The sequence below is a fragment of the Dama dama genome, chromosome 3 (genome assembly GCF_033118175.1).
Source record: "Dama dama isolate Ldn47 chromosome 3, ASM3311817v1, whole genome shotgun sequence".
NCBI classification, from domain to species: domain Eukaryota; kingdom Metazoa; phylum Chordata; class Mammalia; order Artiodactyla; family Cervidae; genus Dama; species Dama dama.
Genome location: NC_083683.1, coordinates 14,607,974 through 14,629,440, shown reverse-complemented (window position 1 = coordinate 14,629,440; position 21,467 = coordinate 14,607,974).

The window sequence follows — 21,467 nt, the reverse complement described above, 5'->3', positions numbered from 1 at the left end:
GCTCTTCATGTTTTTCAACACCGCTTCATGCTCCTCCTATTTTTCAGACCGTTTCATGCTCCTCATATTTTTGACACCTTTTGAAGCTCTTCATATTTTTCACACCTTTTCAGGCTCTTCATGTTTTCAACACCGCTTCATGATCCTCCTATTTTTCAGACCGTTTCATGCTCCTCATATTTTTGACACCTTTTGAAGCTCTTCATATTTTTCACACCTTTTCAGGCTCTTCATGTTTTTGAACACCGCTTCATGCTCCTCCTATATTTCAGACCGATTCATGCTCCTCATATTTTTGACAACTTTTGAAGCTTTTCATATTTTTCACACCTTGTCAGGATCTTCAAGTTTTTCAACACCACCACATGCTCCTCCTATTTTTCAGACGGTTTCATGTTCTTCATGTTTTTGACCCCTTTTGAAGCTCTTCATATATTTCACACCTTTTCAGGCTCTTCTTTTTTTTCAACTCCACTTCATGCTCCTCTTATTTTTCGGACCGTTTCATTCTCATCTCATTTTTGACACATTTGAAGGTCTTCATATTTTTCACACCTTTTGAAGCTCTTCATATTTTTCCCACGTTTTCAGGCTCTTCATGTTTTTCAACACCGCTTCATGCTCCTCCTATTATTCAGATCGTTTCATTCTCCTCATATTTTTTACAACTTTTGAAGGTCTTCATATATTTCACACCTTTTCAGCCTCTTCTTTTTTTTCAACACCACTTCATGCTCCTCTTATTTTTCAGACCGTTTCATGCTCATCACATTTTTGACACATTTGAAGCTCTTCATATTTTTCACACCTTTTGAAGCTCTTCATATTTTTCACAACTTTTCAGGCTCTTCATGTTTTTGAACCCCGCTTCATCCTCCTCCTTTTTTGCAGACCGTTTCATGCTCCCCATATTTTTTACACCTTTTGAAGCTCTTCATATTTTTCACACGTTTTCAGGCTCTTCATGTTTTTCAAGACCACTTCATGCTCCTCCTATTTTTCAGACCGTTTAATGCTGCTCATATTTTTGACACTTTTTGAAGCTCTTCATATTTTTCACACCTTTTCAGACTCTTCATGTTTTTGAACACGACTACATGCTCCTCCTATTTTTCAGAGAGTTTCATGCTCTTCATGTATTTCACACCTTTTGAAGCTCTTCATATTTTTCACACGTTTTCAGGCTCTTCATGTTTTTGAACACTGCTTCTTGCTCCTCCTAATTTTCAGAGAGTTTCATGCGCCTCATGTGTTTCACACCTTTTGAAGCTCTTCATATTTTTCACAAGTTTTCAGGCTCTTCATGTTTTTGAACAGTGCTTCTTGCTCCTCCTATTTTTCAGAGAGTTTCATGCTCCTCATGTATTTCACACCTTTTGAAGCCTTTCATATTTTTCACACTTTTTCAGGCTCTTCATGTTTTTGCACACCACTTCATGGTTCTCTTATTTTTCAGCCCGTTACATGCTCCTCATGTATTTCACGCCTTTTGAAGCTCTTCATATTTTTCACACCTTTTCAGGCTCTTCATGTTTTTGATCAGCATTTCATGCTTCTCCTATTTTTCAGACCGTTTCATGCTCCTCATATATTTGACACCTTTTGAAGCTCTTCATATTATTCACAACTTTTCAGGCTGTTCATGTTTATCATCACCGTTTCATGCTGCTTCTATTTTTCAGACCATTTCATCCTCCTCATATATTTGACACCTTTTGAAGCTCCTCATATTATTCACAACTTTTCAGGCTCTTCATGTTTTTCAAGACCGCTTCATGCTCCTCCTATTTTTCAGACCATTTCATCCTCCTCATATATTTGACACCTTTTGAAGCTCCTCATATTTTTCACATCTTTTCAGGGTCTTCATGTTTTTGAACACCACTTCAAGCTCCTCCTTTTTTTCTGACCGTTTCATGCTCATCTCATTTTTGACACCTTTTGAAGATTTTCATATTTTTCAAAACTTTTCAGGCTCTTCATGTTTTGAACACTGCTTGATGCTCCTCCTATTTTTGAGACCGTTTCATGCTCCTCATATTTTTGACACATTTTGAAGCTCTTCATATATTTCACACCTTTTGAAGCTCTTCATATTTTTCACACCTTTTAAAGCTCTTCATATTTTTCACACGTTTTCAGGCTCTTCATGTTTTTGAACTGTGCTTCTTGCTCCTCCTATTTTTCAGAGAGTTTCATGCTCCTCATGTATTTCACACCTTTTGAAGCCTTTCATATTTTTCACACCTTTTCAGGCTCTTCATGTTTTTGCACACCACTTCATGGTTCTCGTATTTTTCAGCCCGTTACATGCTCCTCATGTATTTCACGCCTTTTGAAGCTCTTCATATTTTTCACACCTTTTCAGGCTCTTCATGTTTTTGATCAGCATTTCATGCTTCTCCTATTTTTCAGACCGTTTCATGCTCCTCATATTTTTGACACCTTTTAAAGCTCCTCATATTTTTCACACCTTTTCTGGCTCTTCAAGTTTTTCAACACCACTTCATGCTCCTCCTTTTTGCAGACCTTTTCATGCTCCTCATATTTTTCACACCTTTTAAAGCTCTTCATATTTTTCACACCTTTTCAGTCTCTTCATTTTTTTCAACACCAATTCATGCTCCTCCTATTTTTCAAACCGTTTCATGCTCATCTCATTTTTGACACCTTTTGAAGCTTTTCATATTTTTCAAAACTTTTTAGGCTCTTCATGTTTTTGAACACCGCTTCATGCTCCTCATATTTTTGAGACCGTTTCATTCTCCTCATATTTTTGACACCTTTTCATGCTCTTCATATTTTTCACACCTTTTCAGGCTCTTCATGTTTTTCAAAACCACATCAAGCTCCTCCTATTTTTCAGACCGTTTCATGCTCCTCATATTTTTGACACTTTTTGAAGCTGTTCATTTTTTTCACACCTTTTCAGGCTCTTCATGTTTTTCAACACCGTTTCATGCTACTCATATTTTTGACACCTTTTGAATCTCTTCATATTTTTCACACCTTTTCAGGCTCTTCATGTTTTTCAACACCGCTTTGTGCTCCTCCTATTTTTCAGACCGTTTCATACTCCTCATATTTTTGACACCATTTGAAGGTCTTCATATATTTCACACCTTTTCAGGCTCTTCTTTTTTTTCAACTCCACTTCATGCTCCTCTTATTTTTCAGACCGTTTCATGCTCATCTCATTTTTGACACATTTGAAGCTCTTCATATTTTTCACACCTTTTGAAGCTCTTCATATTTTTCACAACTTTTCAGGCTCTTCATGTTTTTCAACACCGCTTCATGCTCCTCCTATTATTCAGATCGTTTCATTCTCCTCATATTTTTGACACCTTTTGAAGGTCTTCATATATTTCACACCTTTTCAGCCTCTTCTATTTTTTCAACACCACTTCATGCTCCTCTTATTTTTCAGACCGTTTCATGCTCATCTCATTTTTGACACATTTGAAGCTCTTCATATTTTTCACACCTTTTGAAGCTCTTCATATTTTTCACAACTTTTCAGACTCTTCATGTTTTTCAACAACGCTTCATGCTCCTCCTATTTTTCAGACCGTTTCATGCTCCTCATATTTTTAACACTTTTTGAAGCTCTTCACATTTTTCACAACTTTTTAGGCTATTCATGTTTTTCAACACCGATTCATGCTCCTCCTCTTTTTCAGACCGTTTCATGCTCCTCATATTTTGACACATTTTGAAGCTCTTCATATTTTTCACACCTTTTCAGGCTATTCATGTTTTTGAACACCGCTTCATTCTCCTCCTATTTTTCAGACCGTTTCATGCTCCACATATTTTTACCACCTTTTGAAGCTTTTCATATTTTTCACACATTTTCTGGTTGTTCAAGTTTTTCAACACCACTTCATACTCCTCCTTTTTTGCAGACCGTTTCATGCTTCCATATTTTTTACACCTTTTGAAGCTCTTCATATTTTTCACACGTATTCAAGCTCTTCATGTTTTTCAAGACCGCTTCATGCTCCTCCTATTTTTCAGACCGTTTCATGCTCCTCATATTTTTGACACTTTTTGAAGCTCTTCATATTTTTCACACCTTTTCAGACTCTTCATGTTTTTGAACACCACTACATGCTCCTCCTATTTTTCAGAGAGTTTCATGCTCTTCATGTATTTCACACCTTTTGAAGCTCTTCATATTTTACACACCTTTTCAGGCTCTTCATGTTTTTGAACACCGTTTCATGCTCCTCCTATTTTTCAGATCGTTTCATGCTCCTCATATATTTGACACCTTTTGAAGCTCTTCATATTATTCACAACTTTTCAGGCTCTTCATGTTTTTCATCACCGTTTCTTGCTGCTTCTATTTTTCAGACCGTTTCATGCTCCTCATATCTTTGACACCTTTTGAAACTCTTCCTGTTTTTCACACCTTTTCAGGCTCTTCTACTTTTTCAACAACGCTTCATGATCCTACTATTTTTCAGACCATTTCATCCTCCTCATATATTTGACACCTTTTGAAGCGCTTCATATTATTCACAACATTTCAATCTCTTCATGTTTTCAACAACACTTCATGCTCCTCCTATTTTTCAGACCGTTTCATGCTCCTCATATATTTGACACCTTTTGACGCTCTTCATATTTTTCACAACATTTCAATCTCTTCATGTTTTCAACAAGACTTCATGCTCATATTATTTTTCAGACTGTTTGATGGTCCTCATATTTTTGACACCTTTTGAAGCTCTTCATATTTTTCACACCTTTTCCGGCGCTTCATGTTTTTCAACACCGCTTCATGCTCCTCCTATTTTTCAGACCGTTTCATACTCATCTTATTTTTGACACCTGTTGAAGCTCTTCATATTTTTCACAACTTTGAAGCTCCTCATATTTTTCACACGTTTTCAGGCTCTTCATGTTTTTCAACACCGCTTCATGCTGCTTCTATTTTTCTGACCGTTTCATGCTCCTCATATTTTTGACACGTTTTGAAGCTCTTCATATTTTTCACACCTTTTCAGGCTCTTCACGTTTTTGAACAACGCTTCATTCTCCTCCTATTTTTCTGACCGTTTCATGCTCCCCTTATTTTTGACACCTTTTGAAGCTCCTCATATTTTTCACATCTTTTGAGGCTCTTCATGTTTTTGAACACCACTTCATGCTCCTCCTATTTTTCAGACCGTTTCATGTTCCTCATATTTTTGACACATTTTGAAGCTCTTCATATATTTCAAACCTTTTGAAGCTCTTCATATTTTTCACACCTTTTACAGCTCTTCATATTTTTCACACGTTTTCAGGCTCTTCATGTTTTTCAACACCACCTCATGCTCCTCCTATTTTTCAGATGGTTTCATGTTCTTCATATATTTGACCCCTTCTGAAGCTCTTCATATATTTCACAAGTTTTCAGGCTCTTCATGTTTTTGAACACTGCTTTTTGCTCCTCCAATTTTTCAGATCGTTTCATGCTCCTCATGTATTTCACACCTTTTGAAGCTCTTCATATATTTCAAAGCTTTTCAAGCTCTTCATGTTTTTCAACATAGCTTCATGCTCCTCATATTTTTCAGACCGTTTCATGCTCCTCATATTTTTCATACCTTTTGAAGCTCTTCATATTTTTCACACTTTTTCAGACTCTTCATGATTTTCAACACCGCTTCATGCTCCTATTATTTTTCATACCGTTTCATGCTCCTCATATTTTTGACACGTTTTGAAGCTGTTCATATTTTTCACACCTTTTCAGGCTCTTCATGTTTTTCAACACCGTTTCATGCTCCTCATATTTTTGACACCTTTTGAATCTCTTCATATTTTTCACACCTTTTCAGGCTCTTCATGTTTTTCAACACCGCTTTATGCTCCTCCTATTTTTCAGACCGTTTCATACTCCTCATATTTTTGACACCTTTTGAAGGTCTTCATATATTTCACACCTTTTCAGGCTCTTCTTTTTTTTCAACTCCACTTCATGCTCCTCTTATTTTTCAGACCGTTTCATGCTCATCTCATTTTTGACATATTTGAAGCTCTTCATATTTTTCACACCTTTTGAAGCTCTTCATATTTTTCACACGTTTTTATGCTCTTCATGTTTTTCAACACCGCTTCATGCTACTCCTATTATTCAGAACGTTTCATTCTCCTCATATTTTTGACACCTTTTGAAGGTCTTCATATATTTTACACCTTTTCAGCCTCTTCTTTTTTTTCAACACCACTTCATGTTCCTCTTATTTTTCATACCATTTCATGCTCATCTCATTTTTGACATATTTGAAGCTCTTCATATTTTTCACACCTTTTGAAGCTCTTCATATTTTTCACAACTTTTCAGGCTCTTCATGTTTTTCAACAACACTTCATGCTCCTCCTATTTTTCAGACCGTTTCATGCTCCTCATATTTTTGACACTTTTTGAAGCTCTTCACATTTTCACACCTTTTCAGGCTATTCATGTTTTTCAACACCGATTCATTCTCCTCCTCTTTTTCAGACCGTTTCATGCTCCTCATATTTTTGACACTTTTTGAAGCTCTTCATATTTTTCACACTTTTTCAGACTCTTCATGATTTTCAACACCGCTTCCTGCTCCTATTATTTTTCAGACCGTTTCATGCTCCTCATATTTTTGACACGTTTTGAGGCTTGTCCTATTTTTCACACCTTTAAAGGCTCTTCATGTTTTTGAACACTTCTTCATCCTCCTCCTCTTTTTAAGACCGTTTCATGCTTCTCATATTTTTGACACCTTTTGAAGCTCTTCATATTTTTCACACCTTTTCAGGCTCTTTATGTTTTTGAACACCGCTTCATGATCCTCCAATTTTTCAGACCATTTCATGCTCCTCATGTATTTGACACCTTTTGAAGCTCTTCATATTATTCACAACTTTTCAATCTCTTCATGTTTTCAAAAATACTTCATGCTCCTCCTGTTTTTCAGACCGTTTCATGCTCCTCATATATTTGACACCTTTTGAAGCTCTTCATATTTTTCACAACATTTCAATCTCTTCATGTTTTCAACAACACTTCATGCTCATATTATTTTTCAGACTGTTTCATGCTCCTCATATTTTTGACACATTTTGAAGCTCTTCATATTTTTTACAGCTTTTCCGGCGCTTCATGTTTTTCAACACCGCTTCATGCTCCTGCTATTTTTCAGACCGTTTCATGCTCCTCATATATTTGACACCTTTTGAAGCTCTTCATATTTTTCACAACATTTCAATCTCTTCATGTTTTCAACAAAAATTCATGCTCATATTATTTTTCAGACCGTTTCATGCTCCTCATATTTTTCACATCTTTTGAAGCTCTTCATATTTTTCACACCTTTTCAGGCTCTTCATGTTTTTGACGACAGCTTCATGCTCCTCCTATTTTTCAGACCGTTTCATGCTCCTCATATTTTTGACACCTTTTGAAGCTCTTATTATTTTTCACACCTTTTCATGCTTTTCATCTTTTTCAAAACCGTTTCATGCTCCTCCTATTTTTCAGACTGTTTCATGCTCCTCATATGTTTGACACGTTTTGAATCTCTTCATATTTTTCACACCTTTTCAGGCTCTTCATATTTGTCAACACTGTTTCATGCTCGTATTATTTTTCAGACCGTTTCATGCTCCTCATATCTTTGACACCTTTTGAAACTCTTCCTGTTTTTCACACCTTTTCAGGCTCTTCTACTTTTTCAACACCGCTTCATGATCCTCCTATTTTTCAGACCATTTCATCCTCCTCATATATTTGACACCTTTTAAAGCGCTTCATATTATTCACAACTTTTCAATCTCTTCATGTTTTCAAAAACACTTCATGCTCCTCCTATTTTTCAGACCGTTTAATGCTCCTCATGTATTTCACACCTTTTGAAGCTCTTCATATTTTTCACACCTTTTCAGGCTCTTCATGTTTTTAAACACCGTTTTATGCTTCTCCTATTTTTCAGACCGTTTAATGCTCCTCATGTATTTCACACCTTTTGAAGCTCTTCATATTTTTCACACCTTTTCAGGCTCTTCATGTTTTGGAACAACGTTTCATGCTCCTCCGATTTATCAGACCGTTTCATGCTCCTCATATATTTGACACCTTTTGAAGCTCGTCATATTTTTCACTCCTTTTCAGGCTCTTCCATTTTTTCAACACCGCTTCATGCTCCTCCTATTTTTCAAACCGTTTCATGCTCCTCGTATTTTGACACCTTGTGAAGGTCTTCATATTTTTCACACCTTTTCATGCTCTTCATGTTTTTTCAACACCGTTTCATGCTCCTCATATTTTTCAGACCATTTCATGCTTCTCAAATTTTGACACCGTTTGAAAATCTTCATATTTTTCACACCTTTTCATGCTCATCATGTTTTTCAACACAGTTTCACACTCCTTTTATTTTTGACACGTTTTGAAGCTCTGCATATTTTTCATACCTTTTCAGGCTCTTCATGTTTTTCAACACCGCTTCATGCTCCTCCTATTTTTCAGACCGTTTCATGCTCCTCATATTTTTGACACCTTTTGAAGCTCTTCATATTTTTCACACCTTTTCAGGCTCTTCATATTTTTCAAAACTGCTTCATGATCCTCCTCTTTTTCAGACCGTTTCATGCTCTTCATATTTTTGGTACATTTTGAAGCTCTTCATATTTTTCACAACTTTTCATGCTCTTCATGTTTTTTCCACACCGTTTCATGCTCCTCATATATTTGAGACCATTTCATGCTTCTCAAATTTTGACACGTTTTGAAGATCTTCATATTTTTCACACCTTTTTATTCTTGTCATGTTTTTCAACACAGTTTCACACTCCTCATATTTTTGACACCTTTTGAACTCTTCATATTTTTCACACCTTTTCAGGCTCTTCATGTTTTTGATCACCGTTTCATGCTCCTCCTATTTTTCAGACCGTTTCATGCTCATCTCATTTTTGACACCTTTTGAAACTCTTCATATATTTCACACCTTTAAGGCTCTTCAGGTTTTTGGAGACAGCTTCATGCTCCTCCTATTTTTCAGCCGTTTCATGTTCCTCCTATTTTTCAGATCATTTCATGCTCCTCATATTTTTGACACCTTTTGAAGCTCTTCATATTTTTCACACCTTTTCAGGCTCTTCATGTTTTTGAACACCGCTTCATACTCCTCCTAGTTTTCAGGCGGTTTCATACTCCTCATATTTTTGACACCTTTTGAAGCTCCTCATATATTTCACACATTTTTAGGCTGTTCATGTTTTTCAACACCACTACATTCTCCTGCTATTTTTCAGACCGTTTCAGGCTCATGTCATTTTTGACACATTTTGAAGCTTTTCATATTGTTCACACCTTTTGAAGTTCTTCATATTATTCACAAGTTTTCAGGCTCTTCATGTTTTTCAACACCGCTTCATGCTCCTCCTATTTTTGAGACCGTTTCATGCTTCTAATATTTTTGACACGTTTTGAAGCTCTTCATATTTTCCACACCTTTTCAAGCTTTCATGTTTTGGAACACCGTTTCATGCTCCTCCTATTTTTCAGACCGTTTCTTGCTCCTCATATTTGACACATTTTGAAGCTCTTCATATTTTTCACACCTTTTCAGACTCTTCATGTTTTGAACACCGCTTCATGCTCCTCCTATTTTTCAGAGCGTTTCATTCTCCTCATATTTTCACACCTTTTGAAGCTCTTTATATTTTCACACCTTTTCGTGCTCTTCATGTTTTTGAACACCACTTCATTCTCCTCCTATTTTTCAGACCGTTTCATGCTCATCTCAATTTTGACAGCTTTTGAAGCTGTTCATAATTTTCACACCTTTTGAAGCTCTTCATATTTTTCACACCTTTTCAGGCTCTTCATGTTTTTGAACACCGTTTCATGCTCCTCCTTTTTTTCAGACCGTTTCATGCTCCTCATATTTTTGACACATTTTGAAGCTCTTCATATTTTTCACACCTTTTCAGGCTCTTCATGTTTTTGAACACCGCTTCATACTCCTCCTATTTTTCAGGCGGTTTCATGCTCCTCATATTTTTGACACCTTTTGAAGCCCTCTCATATTGTTCACACCTTTTGAAGCTCTTCATATATTTCACACTTTCTCAGGCTTTTCATGTTTTTCAACACCACTTCATGCTCCTCCTATTTTTCAGACCGCTTCATGCTCATCTCATTTTTGACACCTTTTGAAGCTGTTCATATTTTTCACACCTTTTCAAGCTCTTCATATTTTTCACACCTTTTCAGGCTCTTCATGTTTTTGAACACCGTTTCATGCTCCTCCTATATTTCAGACCGTTTCATGTTCCTCCTATTTTTCAGATCATTTCATGCTCCTCATATTTTTGACACCTTTTGAAGCTCTTCATATATTTCACACCTTTTCAGGCTCTTCATTTTTTTCAACCCCACTTCATGCTCCTCCTATTTTTCAGACCGTTTCATGATCACATCACTTTTGACACCTTTTGAAGCTCTTCTTATTTTTCACATCTTTTTAAACTCTTCATATGTTTCACACGTTTTCAGGCTCTTCATGTTTTCAAAACCGTTTCATGCTTCTCCTATTTTTCAGACCGTTTCATGCTCCTTATATGTTTGTCTCCTTTTGAAGCTCTTCATATTTTTCACAGCTTTTGAAGCTCTTCATATTTTCCACACCTTTTCAGGCTCTTCATGGTTTTCAACACCACTTCATGCTCCTCCAATTTTTCAGACCGCTTCATTATCATCTCATTTTGGACACCTTTTGAAGCTCTTCATATATTTCACACCTTTTCAGACTCTTCTTGTTTTTCAACACAGCTTCTTGCTCCTCCTATTTTTCAGACCGTTTCATGCTCCTCATATTTTTGACACCTTTTGAAGCTCTTCATATTTTTCACACCTTTTGAAGCTCTTCATATTTTTCACACTTTTTCATGCTCTTCATGATTTTCAACACCACTTCATGCTCCTCCTGTTTTTCAGAGCGTTTCAAGCTCCTCATATATTTCACACCTTTTGAAGCTCTTCATATTTTTCACACCTTTTCAGGCTCTTCATGTTTTTCAACACCGCTTCATGAACCTCCTATTTTTCAGACCGTTTCCTGCTCCACATAATTTTCACATCTTTTGAAGCTCTTCATATATTTCACACCTTTTCAGGCTCTTCACGTTTTTCAACACCGCTTCATGCTCCTCCTAGGTTTCAGACCGTTTCATCCTCCTCATGTATTTCACACCTTTTGAAGCTCTTCATATTTTTCACACCTTTTCAGGCTATTTATGTTTGTCAACAATAATTCATGGTCCTCCTATGTTTCAGACCGTTTCATGCTCATCTCATTTTTGACACCTTTTGAAGCTCTTCATATATTTCTCATCTTTTCAGGCTCTTCATGTTTCAACACCGCTTCATGCTCCTCCTATTTTTCAGACCGTTTCATGCTCCTCATATTTTTGATACCTTTTGAAACTCTTCATATATTCAACACATTTTCATGCTCTTCATGTTTTCAACACCACTTCATCCTCCTACTATTTTTCAGACCGTTTCATGCTCATCTCATTTTTGACACCTTTTGAAGCTCTTCATATTTTTTACAGCTTTTGAAGCTGTTCATATTTTTCACACCTTTTCAGGCTCTTCATGTTTTAGAACACCGTTTCATGCTTCTCCTATTTTTCAGACCGTTTCATGCTCCTCATATTTTCGACACCTTTTGATGCTCTTCATATTTTTCACACCTTTTCAGGTTCTTCAAGTTTTTCAACACCGTTTCATGCTCCTCGTATTTTTCAGACCGTTTCATGCTCCTCATATTTTTGACACCTTTTGAAGCTCTTCCTATTTTCCACACCTTTTCAGGCTCTTCATGTTTTAAAACACCGCTTCATGCTCCTTCTATTTTTCATACCGTTTCATGCTCCTCTCATTTTTCACACCTTTTGAAGCTCTTCATATTTTTCACACCTTTTCAGGCTCTTCATGTTTTTCAACACCGCTATATGCTCCTACTAATTTTCAGACTGTTTCATGCTCCTCGTATTTTCACACCTTTTGAAGCTCTTCATATATTTCACACCTTTTCAGGCTCTTCATGTTTTGGAGCACACCTTCATGCTCCTCCCATTTTTCAGACCGTTTCATTCTCCTCATGTATTTCACACCATTTGAAGCACTTCATATTTTTCACACCTTTTCAGTCTCTTCATGTTTTTCAACACCACTTCATGTTCCTCCTATTATTCAGACCGTTTCATGCTCATCTCATTTTTGACACCTTTTGAAGCTCTTGATATTTTTCACACCATTTGAAGCTCTTCATATTATTCACACCTTTTCAGTATCTTCATGTTTTTAAACACCGCTTCATGCTCCTCCTATTTTTCAGACCTTTTCAAGCTCCTCATATTTTTCAAATCTTTTGAAGCTCTTCATATTTTTCGCACCTTTCCAGGCTCTTCATGTTTTTCAACACCGTTTCATGGTCCTGCTATTTTTCAGACTGTTTCATGCTCCTCATATTTTGACACCTTTTGAAGCTCTTCATATTTTTCACAGCTCTTCAGGCTCTTCATGTTTTCAACACCACTTCATCCTCCTCCTATTTTTCAGACCGTTTCATGCTCATCTCATTTTTGACACCTTTTGAAGCTCTTCATATATTTCACACCTTTTCAGGCTCTTCATGTTTTCAACACCACTTCATCCTCCTCCTATTTTTCAGACCGTTTCATGCTCATCTCATTTTTGACACCTTTTGAAGCTCTTCATATTTTTCACAGCTTTTGAAACTCTTCATATTTTTCACACCTTTTCAGGCTCTTCATGTTTTTGAACACCGTTTTATGCTTCTCCTATTTTTCAGACCGTTTCATGCTCCTCATATTTTTGACACCTTTTGAAGCTCTTCATATTTTTCACACCTTTTCAGGTTCTTGAAGTTTTTCAACACCGTTTCATGCTCCTCGTATTTTTCAGGGCGTTTCATGCTCCTCATATTTTCGACACCTTTTGAAGCTCCTCCTATTTTCCACACCTTTTCAGGCTCTTCATGTTTTAGAACACCGCTTCATGCTCCTTCTATTTTTCATACCGTTTCATGCTCATCTCATTTTTGACACCTTTTGAAGCTCTTGATATATTTCACACCTTTTGAAGCTCTTCATATTTTTCACACCATTTCAGAATCTTCATGTTTTTAAACACCGCTTCATGCTCCTCCTATTTTTCAGACCTTTTCATGCTCCTCATATTTTTCAAATCTTTTGAAGCTCTTCATATTTTTCGCACCTTTCCAGGGTCTTCATGTTTTTAAACACCGCTTCATGCTCCTCCTATTTTACAGACCGTTTCATTCTCCTCATGTATTTCACACCTTTTAAGCTCTTCCTATTTTTCAAAACTATTCAGGCTCTTCATGTTTTTCAACACCGTTTCATGCTCCTCCTATTTTTCAGATTGTTTCATGCTCCTCATATTTTGACACCATTGAAGCTCTTCATATTTTTCACACCTTTTCAGGCTCTTCATGTTTTAGAACACCGCTTCATGCTCCTTCTATTTTTCATACCGTTTCATGCTCATCTCATTTTTGACACCTTTTGAAGCTCTTGATATATTTCACACCTTTTGAAGCTCTTCATATTTTTCACACCTTTTCAGAATCTTCATGTTTTTAAACACCGCTTCATGCTCCTCCTATTTTTCAGACCTTTTCATGCTCCTCATATTTTTCAAATCTTTTGAAGCTCTTCATATTTTTCGCACCTTTCCAGGGTCTTCATGTTTTTAAACACCGCTTCATGCTCCTCCTATTTTACAGACCGTTTCATTCTCCTCATGTATTTCACACCTTTTAAGCTCTTCCTATTTTTCAAAACTATTCAGGCTCTTCATGTTTTTAAACACCGCTTCATGCTCCTCCTATTTTTCAGACCGTTTCCTGCTCCTCATATTTTCACACGTTTTGAAGCTCTTCATATTTTTCACACCTTTTCAGGCTCTTCATGTTTTTCAACACCGCATCATGCTCCTCCTATTTTCAGACTGTTTCATGCTCCTCATATTTTTCACACGTTTTGAAGCTCTTCATATGTTTCACACCTTTTCAGTCTCTTCATGTTTTTGAACACAGCTTCATGCTCCTCCTATTTTTTAGACCGTTCATGCCCCTCATATTTTTGAAATATTTTGAAGCTCTTCATATTTTTCACACCTTTTCAGTCTCTTCATGTTTTTCAATTCCGCTTCATGCTCCTAGTGGTTTTCAGACTGTTTCATGCTCCTCGTATTTTTCACACCTTTTGAAGCTCTTCATATATTTCACACCTTTTCAGGCTCTTCATGTTTTGGAGCACACCTTCATGCTCCTCCCATTTTTCAGACCGTTTCATTCTCCTCATGTATTTCACACCATTTGAAGCACTTCATATTTTTCACACCTTTTCAGTCTCTTCATGTTTTTCAACACCACTTCATGCTCCTCCTATTTTTCAGACCGCTTCATGCTCATCTCATTTTTGACACCTTTTGAAGCTGTTCATATTTTTCACACCTTTTCAAGCTCTTCATATTTTTCACACCTTTTCAGGCTCTTCATGTTTTTGAACACCGTTTCATGCTCCTCCTATATTTCAGACCGTTTCATGTTCCTCCTATTTTTCAGATCATTTCATGCTCCTCATATTTTTGACACCTTTTGAAGCTCTTCATATATTTCACACCTTTTCAGGCTCTTCATTTTTTTCAACCCCACTTCATGCTCCTCCTATTTTTCAGACCGTTTCATGATCACATCACTTTTGACACCTTTTGAAGCTCTTCTTATTTTTCACATCTTTTTAAACTCTTCATATGTTTCACACGTTTTCAGGCTCTTCATGTTTTCAAAACCGTTTCATGCTTCTCCTATTTTTCAGACCGTTTCATGCTCCTTATATGTTTGTCTCCTTTTGAAGCTCTTCATATTTTTCACAGCTTTTGAAGCTCTTCATATTTTCCACACCTTTTCAGGCTCTTCATGGTTTTCAACACCACTTCATGCTCCTCCAATTTTTCAGACCGCTTCATTATCATCTCATTTTGGACACCTTTTGAAGCTCTTCATATATTTCACACCTTTTCAGACTCTTCTTGTTTTTCAACACAGCTTCTTGCTCCTCCTATTTTTCAGACCGTTTCATGCTCCTCATATTTTTGACACCTTTTGAAGCTCTTCATATTTTTCACACCTTTTGAAGCTCTTCATATTTTTCACACTTTTTCATGCTCTTCATGATTTTCAACACCACTTCATGCTCCTCCTGTTTTTCAGAGCGTTTCAAGCTCCTCATATATTTCACACCTTTTGAAGCTCTTCATATTTTTCACACCTTTTCAGGCTCTTCATGTTTTTCAACACCGCTTCATGAACCTCCTATTTTTCAGACCGTTTCCTGCTCCACATAATTTTCACATCTTTTGAAGCTCTTCATATATTTCACACCTTTTCAGGCTCTTCACGTTTTTCAACACCGCTTCATGCTCCTCCTAGGTTTCAGACCGTTTCATCCTCCTCATGTATTTCACACCTTTTGAAGCTCTTCATATTTTTCACACCTTTTCAGGCTATTTATGTTTGTCAACAATAATTCATGGTCCTCCTATGTTTCAGACCGTTTCATGCTCATCTCATTTTTGACACCTTTTGAAGCTCTTCATATATTTCTCATCTTTTCAGGCTCTTCATGTTTCAACACCGCTTCATGCTCCTCCTATTTTTCAGACCGTTTCATGCTCCTCATATTTTTGATACCTTTTGAAACTCTTCATATATTCAACACATTTTCATGCTCTTCATGTTTTCAACACCACTTCATCCTCCTACTATTTTTCAGACCGTTTCATGCTCATCTCATTTTTGACAACTTTTGAAGCTCTTCATATTTTTTACAGCTTTTGAAGCTGTTCATATTTTTCACACCTTTTCAGGCTCTTCATGTTTTAGAACACCGTTTCATGCTTCTCCTATTTTTCAGACCGTTTCATGCTCCTCATATTTTCGACACCTTTTGATGCTCTTCATATTTTTCACACCTTTTCAGGTTCTTCAAGTTTTTCAACACCGTTTCATGCTCCTCGTATTTTTCAGACCGTTTCATGCTCCTCATATTTTTGACACCTTTTGAAGCTCTTCCTATTTTCCACACCTTTTCAGGCTCTTCATGTTTTAAAACACCGCTTCATGCTCCTTCTATTTTTCATACCGTTTCATGCTCCTCTCATTTTTCACACCTTTTGAAGCTCTTCATATTTTTCACACCTTTTCAGGCTCTTCATGTTTTTCAACACCGCTATATGCTCCTACTAATTTTCAGACTGTTTCATGCTCCTCGTATTTTCACACCTTTTGAAGCTCTTCATATATTTCACACCTTTTCAGGCTCTTCATGTTTTGGAGCACACCTTCATGCTCCTCCCATTTTTCAGACCGTTTCATTCTCCTCATGTATTTCACACCATTTGAAGCACTTCATATTTTTCACACCTTTTCAGTCTCTTCATGTTTTTCAACACCACTTCATGTTCCTCCTATTATTCAGACCGTTTCATGCTCATCTCATTTTTGACACCTTTTGAAGCTCTTGATATTTTTCACACCATTTGAAGCTCTTCATATTATTCACACCTTTTCAGTATCTTCATGTTTTTAAACACCGCTTCATGCTCCTCCTATTTTTCAGACCTTTTCAAGCTCCTCATATTTTTCAAATCTTTTGAAGCTCTTCATATTTTTCGCACCTTTCCAGGCTCTTCATGTTTTTCAACACCGTTTCATGGTCCTGCTATTTTTCAGACTGTTTCATGCTCCTCATATTTTGACACCTTTTGAAGCTCTTCATATTTTTCACAGCTCTTCAGGCTCTTCATGTTTTCAACACCACTTCATCCTCCTCCTATTTTTCAGACCGTTTCATGCTCATCTCATTTTTGACACCTTTTGAAGCTCTTCATATATTTCACACCTTTTCAGGCTCTTCATGTTTTCAACACCACTTCATCCTCCTCCTATTTTTCAGACCGTTTCATGCTCATCTCATTTTTGACACCTTTTGAAGCTCTTCATATTTTTCACAGCTTTTGAAACTCTTCATATTTTTCACACCTTTTCAGGCTCTTCATGTTTTTGAACACCGTTTTATGCTTCTCCTATTTTTCAGACCGTTTCATGCTCCTCATATTTTTGACACCTTTTGAAGCTCTTCATATTTTTCACACCTTTTCAGGTTCTTGAAGTTTTTCAACACCGTTTCATGCTCCTCGTATTTTTCAGGGCGTTTCATGCTCCTCATATTTTCGACACCTTTTGAAGCTCCTCCTATTTTCCACACCTTTTCAGGCTCTTCATGTTTTAGAACACCGCTTCATGCTCCTTCTATTTTTCATACCGTTTCATGCTCATCTCATTTTTGACACCTTTTGAAGCTCTTGATATATTTCACACCTTTTGAAGCTCTTCATATTTTTCACACCATTTCAGAATCTTCATGTTTTTAAACACCGCTTCATGCTCCTCCTATTTTTCAGACCTTTTCATGCTCCTCATATTTTTCAAATCTTTTGAAGCTCTTCATATTTTTCGCACCTTTCCAGGGTCTTCATGTTTTTAAACACCGCTTCATGCTCCTCCTATTTTACAGACCGTTTCATTCTCCTCATGTATTTCACACCTTTTAAGCTCTTCCTATTTTTCAAAACTATTCAGGCTCTTCATGTTTTTCAACACCGTTTCATGCTCCTCCTATTTTTCAGATTGTTTCATGCTCCTCATATTTTGACACCATTGAAGCTCTTCATATTTTTCACACCTTTTCAGGCTCTTCATGTTTTAGAACACCGCTTCATGCTCCTTCTATTTTTCATACCGTTTCATGCTCATCTCATTTTTGACACCTTTTGAAGCTCTTGATATATTTCACACCTTTTGAAGCTCTTCATATTTTTCACACCTTTTCAGAATCTTCATGTTTTTAAACACCGCTTCATGCTCCTCCTATTTTTCAGACCTTTTCATGCTCCTCATATTTTTCAAATCTTTTGAAGCTCTTCATATTTTTTGCACCTTTCCAGGGTCTTCATGTTTTTAAACACCGCTTCATGCTCCTCCTATTTTACAGACCGTTTCATTCTCCTCATGTATTTCACACCTTTTAAGCTCTTCCTATTTTTCAAAACTATTCAGGCTCTTCATGTTTTTAAACACCGCTTCATGCTCCTCCTATTTTTCAGACCGTTTCCTGCTCCTCATATTTTCACACGTTTTGAAGCTCTTCATATTTTTCACACCTTTTCAGGCTCTTCATGTTTTTCAACACCGCATCATGCTCCTCCTATTTTCAGACTGTTTCATGCTCCTCATATTTTTCACACGTTTTGAAGCTCTTCATATGTTTCACACCTTTTCAGTCTCTTCATGTTTTTGAACACAGCTTCATGCTCCTCCTATTTTTTAGACCGTTCATGCCCCTCATATTTTTGAAATATTTTGAAGCTCTTCATATTTTTCACACCTTTTCAGTCTCTTCATGTTTTTCAATTCCGCTTCATGCTCCTAGTGGTTTTCAGACTGTTTCATGCTCCTCGTATTTTTCACACCTTTTGAAGCTCTTCATATATTTCACACCTTTTCAGGCTCTTCATGTTTTGGAGCACACCTTCATGCTCCTCCCATTTTTCAGACCGTTTCATTCTCCTCATGTATTTCACACCATTTGAAGCACTTCATATTTTTCACACCTTTTCAGTCTCTTCATGTTTTTCAACACCACTTCATGTTCCTCCTATTATTCAGACCGTTTCATGCTCATCTCATTTTTGACACCTTTTGAAGCTCTTGATATTTTTCACACCATTTGAAGCTCTTCATATTTTTCACACCTTTTCAGTATCTTCATGTTTTTAAACACCGCTGCATGCTCCTCCTATTTTTCAGACCTTTTCATGCTCCTCATATTTTTCAAATCTTTTGAAGCTCTTCATATTTTTCGCACCTTTCCAGGCTCTTCATGTTTTTGAACACCGCTTCATGCTTCTGCTATTTTACAGACCGTTTCATTCTCCTCATATATTTCACACCTTTTGAAGCTCTTCCTATTTTTCAAAACTTTTCAGGCTCTTCATGTTTTTCAACACCGTTTCATGGTCCTGCTATTTTTCAGACTGTTTCATGCTCCTCATATTTTGACACCTTTTGAAGCTCTTCATATTTTTCACAGCTCTTCAGGCTCTTCATGTTTTCAACACCACTTCATCCTCCTCCTATTTTTCAGACCGTTTCATGCTCATCTCATTTTTGACACCTTTTGAAGCTCTTCATATATTTCACACCTTTTCAGGCTCTTCATATTTTTAACATCGCTTCATGCTCCTCCAATTTTTCAGACCGTTTCATGCTCCTCATATTTTTGATACCTTTTGAAGCTCTTCATATATTTCACACCTTTTCATGCTCTTCATGTTTTCAACACCACTTCATCCTCCTCCTATTTTTCAGACCGTTTCATGCTCATCTCATTTTTGACACATTTTGAAGCTCTTCATATTTTTCACACCTTTTCAGGCTCTTCATGTTTTACAACACCGCATCATGCTCCACCTATTTTTCAGACTGTTTCATGCTCCTCATATTTTTGACACCTTTTGAAGCTCTTCATATTTTTCACAACTTTTCAAGCTCTTCATGTTTTTCAACACTGCTTCATGCTCCTCCTATTTTTCAAACCGTTTCATGCTCCTCATATTTTCACACGTTTTGAAGCTCTTCATATTTTTCACACCTTTTCAGGCTCTTCATGTTTTTCAACACCGCATCATGCTCCTCCTATTTTTCAGACTGTTTCGTGCTCCTCATATTTTTCACACGTTTTGAAGCTCTTCATATTTTTCACACCTTTTCAGTCTCTTCATGTTTTTGAACACAGCTTCATGCTCCTCCTATTTTTTAGACCGTTCATGCCCCTCATATTTTTGAAATATTTTGAAGCTCTTCATATTTTTCACACCTTTTCAGGCTCTTCATGTTTTTCAATGCCGCTTCATGCTCCTAGTGGTTTTCAGACCGTTCATGCTATCATATTTTTGACACCTTTTGAAGCTCTTCATATTTTTCACACCTTTTCAGGCTCCTCATGTTTTTCAACACCGCTTCATGCTCCTCCTATTTTTCAGACCGTTTCATGCTCCTCCTATTTTTCAGACCGTTTTATGCTCCTCATATTTTTGACACCTTTTGAAGCTCTTCATATTTTTCACACCTTTTCAGGCTATTCATGTTTTCCAACACCACTTCATGCTCCTCCTATTTTTCAGACCGTTTCATGCTCATCTCATATTTATACCTTTTGAACCTGTTCATATTTTTCACACCTTTTGAAGCTCTTCATATTTATCACAACTTTTCAGGCTCTTCATGTTTTTGAACACCGCTTCATGCTCCTCCTATTTTTCAGACCGTTTCATGCTCCTCATATTTTTCACACCTTTTGAAGCTCTTCACATTTTTCACAACTTTTCAGGATCTTCATGTTTTTGAACACCGCTTCATGCTCCTCCTATTTTTCAGACCATTTCATGCTCCTCCTATTTTTCACATGAAGCTCTTTATATTTTTGACACCTTTTGAAGCTCTTCATATTTTTCACACGTTTTCAAACTCTTCATGTTTTTCAACACCGCTTCTTGCTCCTCCTGTTTTTCATTCGGTTTCAGCTCCTCATGTTTTTGACACCTTTTGAGGCTCTTCATTTTTTTCACACTTTTTCAGGCTCTTCATGTTTTTCAACACCGCTTCATGATCCTCCTATTTTTCAGACCGTTTCATGCTCCTCATATTTTTGACACATTTTGAAGCTCTTCATATTTTTCACAATTTTTCAACCTCTTAATGTTTCTCAACACCACTTCATGGTCCTCCTATTTTTCAGATCGCTTCATGCTCATCTCATTTTTGACACCTTTTGAAGCTCTTCGTATTTTTCACACTTTTTCAACCTCTTCATGTTTTTCAACACCACTTCATGCTCCTCCTATTGTTCAGACCGTTTCATGCTCCTCATATGTTTGACATGTTTTGAGTCTCTTCATATTTTTCACATCTTTTCAGGCTCTTCATATTTTTCAACACCGTTTCATGCTCCTCCTATTTTTCAGACCGTTTCATGCTCCTCATATATTTCACACCTTTTGAAGCTCTTCCTATTTTTCACACCTTTTCAGGCTCTTCATGTTTTTGAACACCGTTTTATGCTGCTCCTATTTTTCAGACCGTTTCATTCTCCTCATATATTTTAAAGCTTTTGAATCTCTTCATATTTTTACCACCTTTTCAGGCTGTTCATGTTTTTCAATACCGCTTCATGATCCTCCTATTTTTCAGACCGTTTCATGCTCCTCATATTTTTGACACTTTTTGAAGCTCTTTATATATTTCACACAT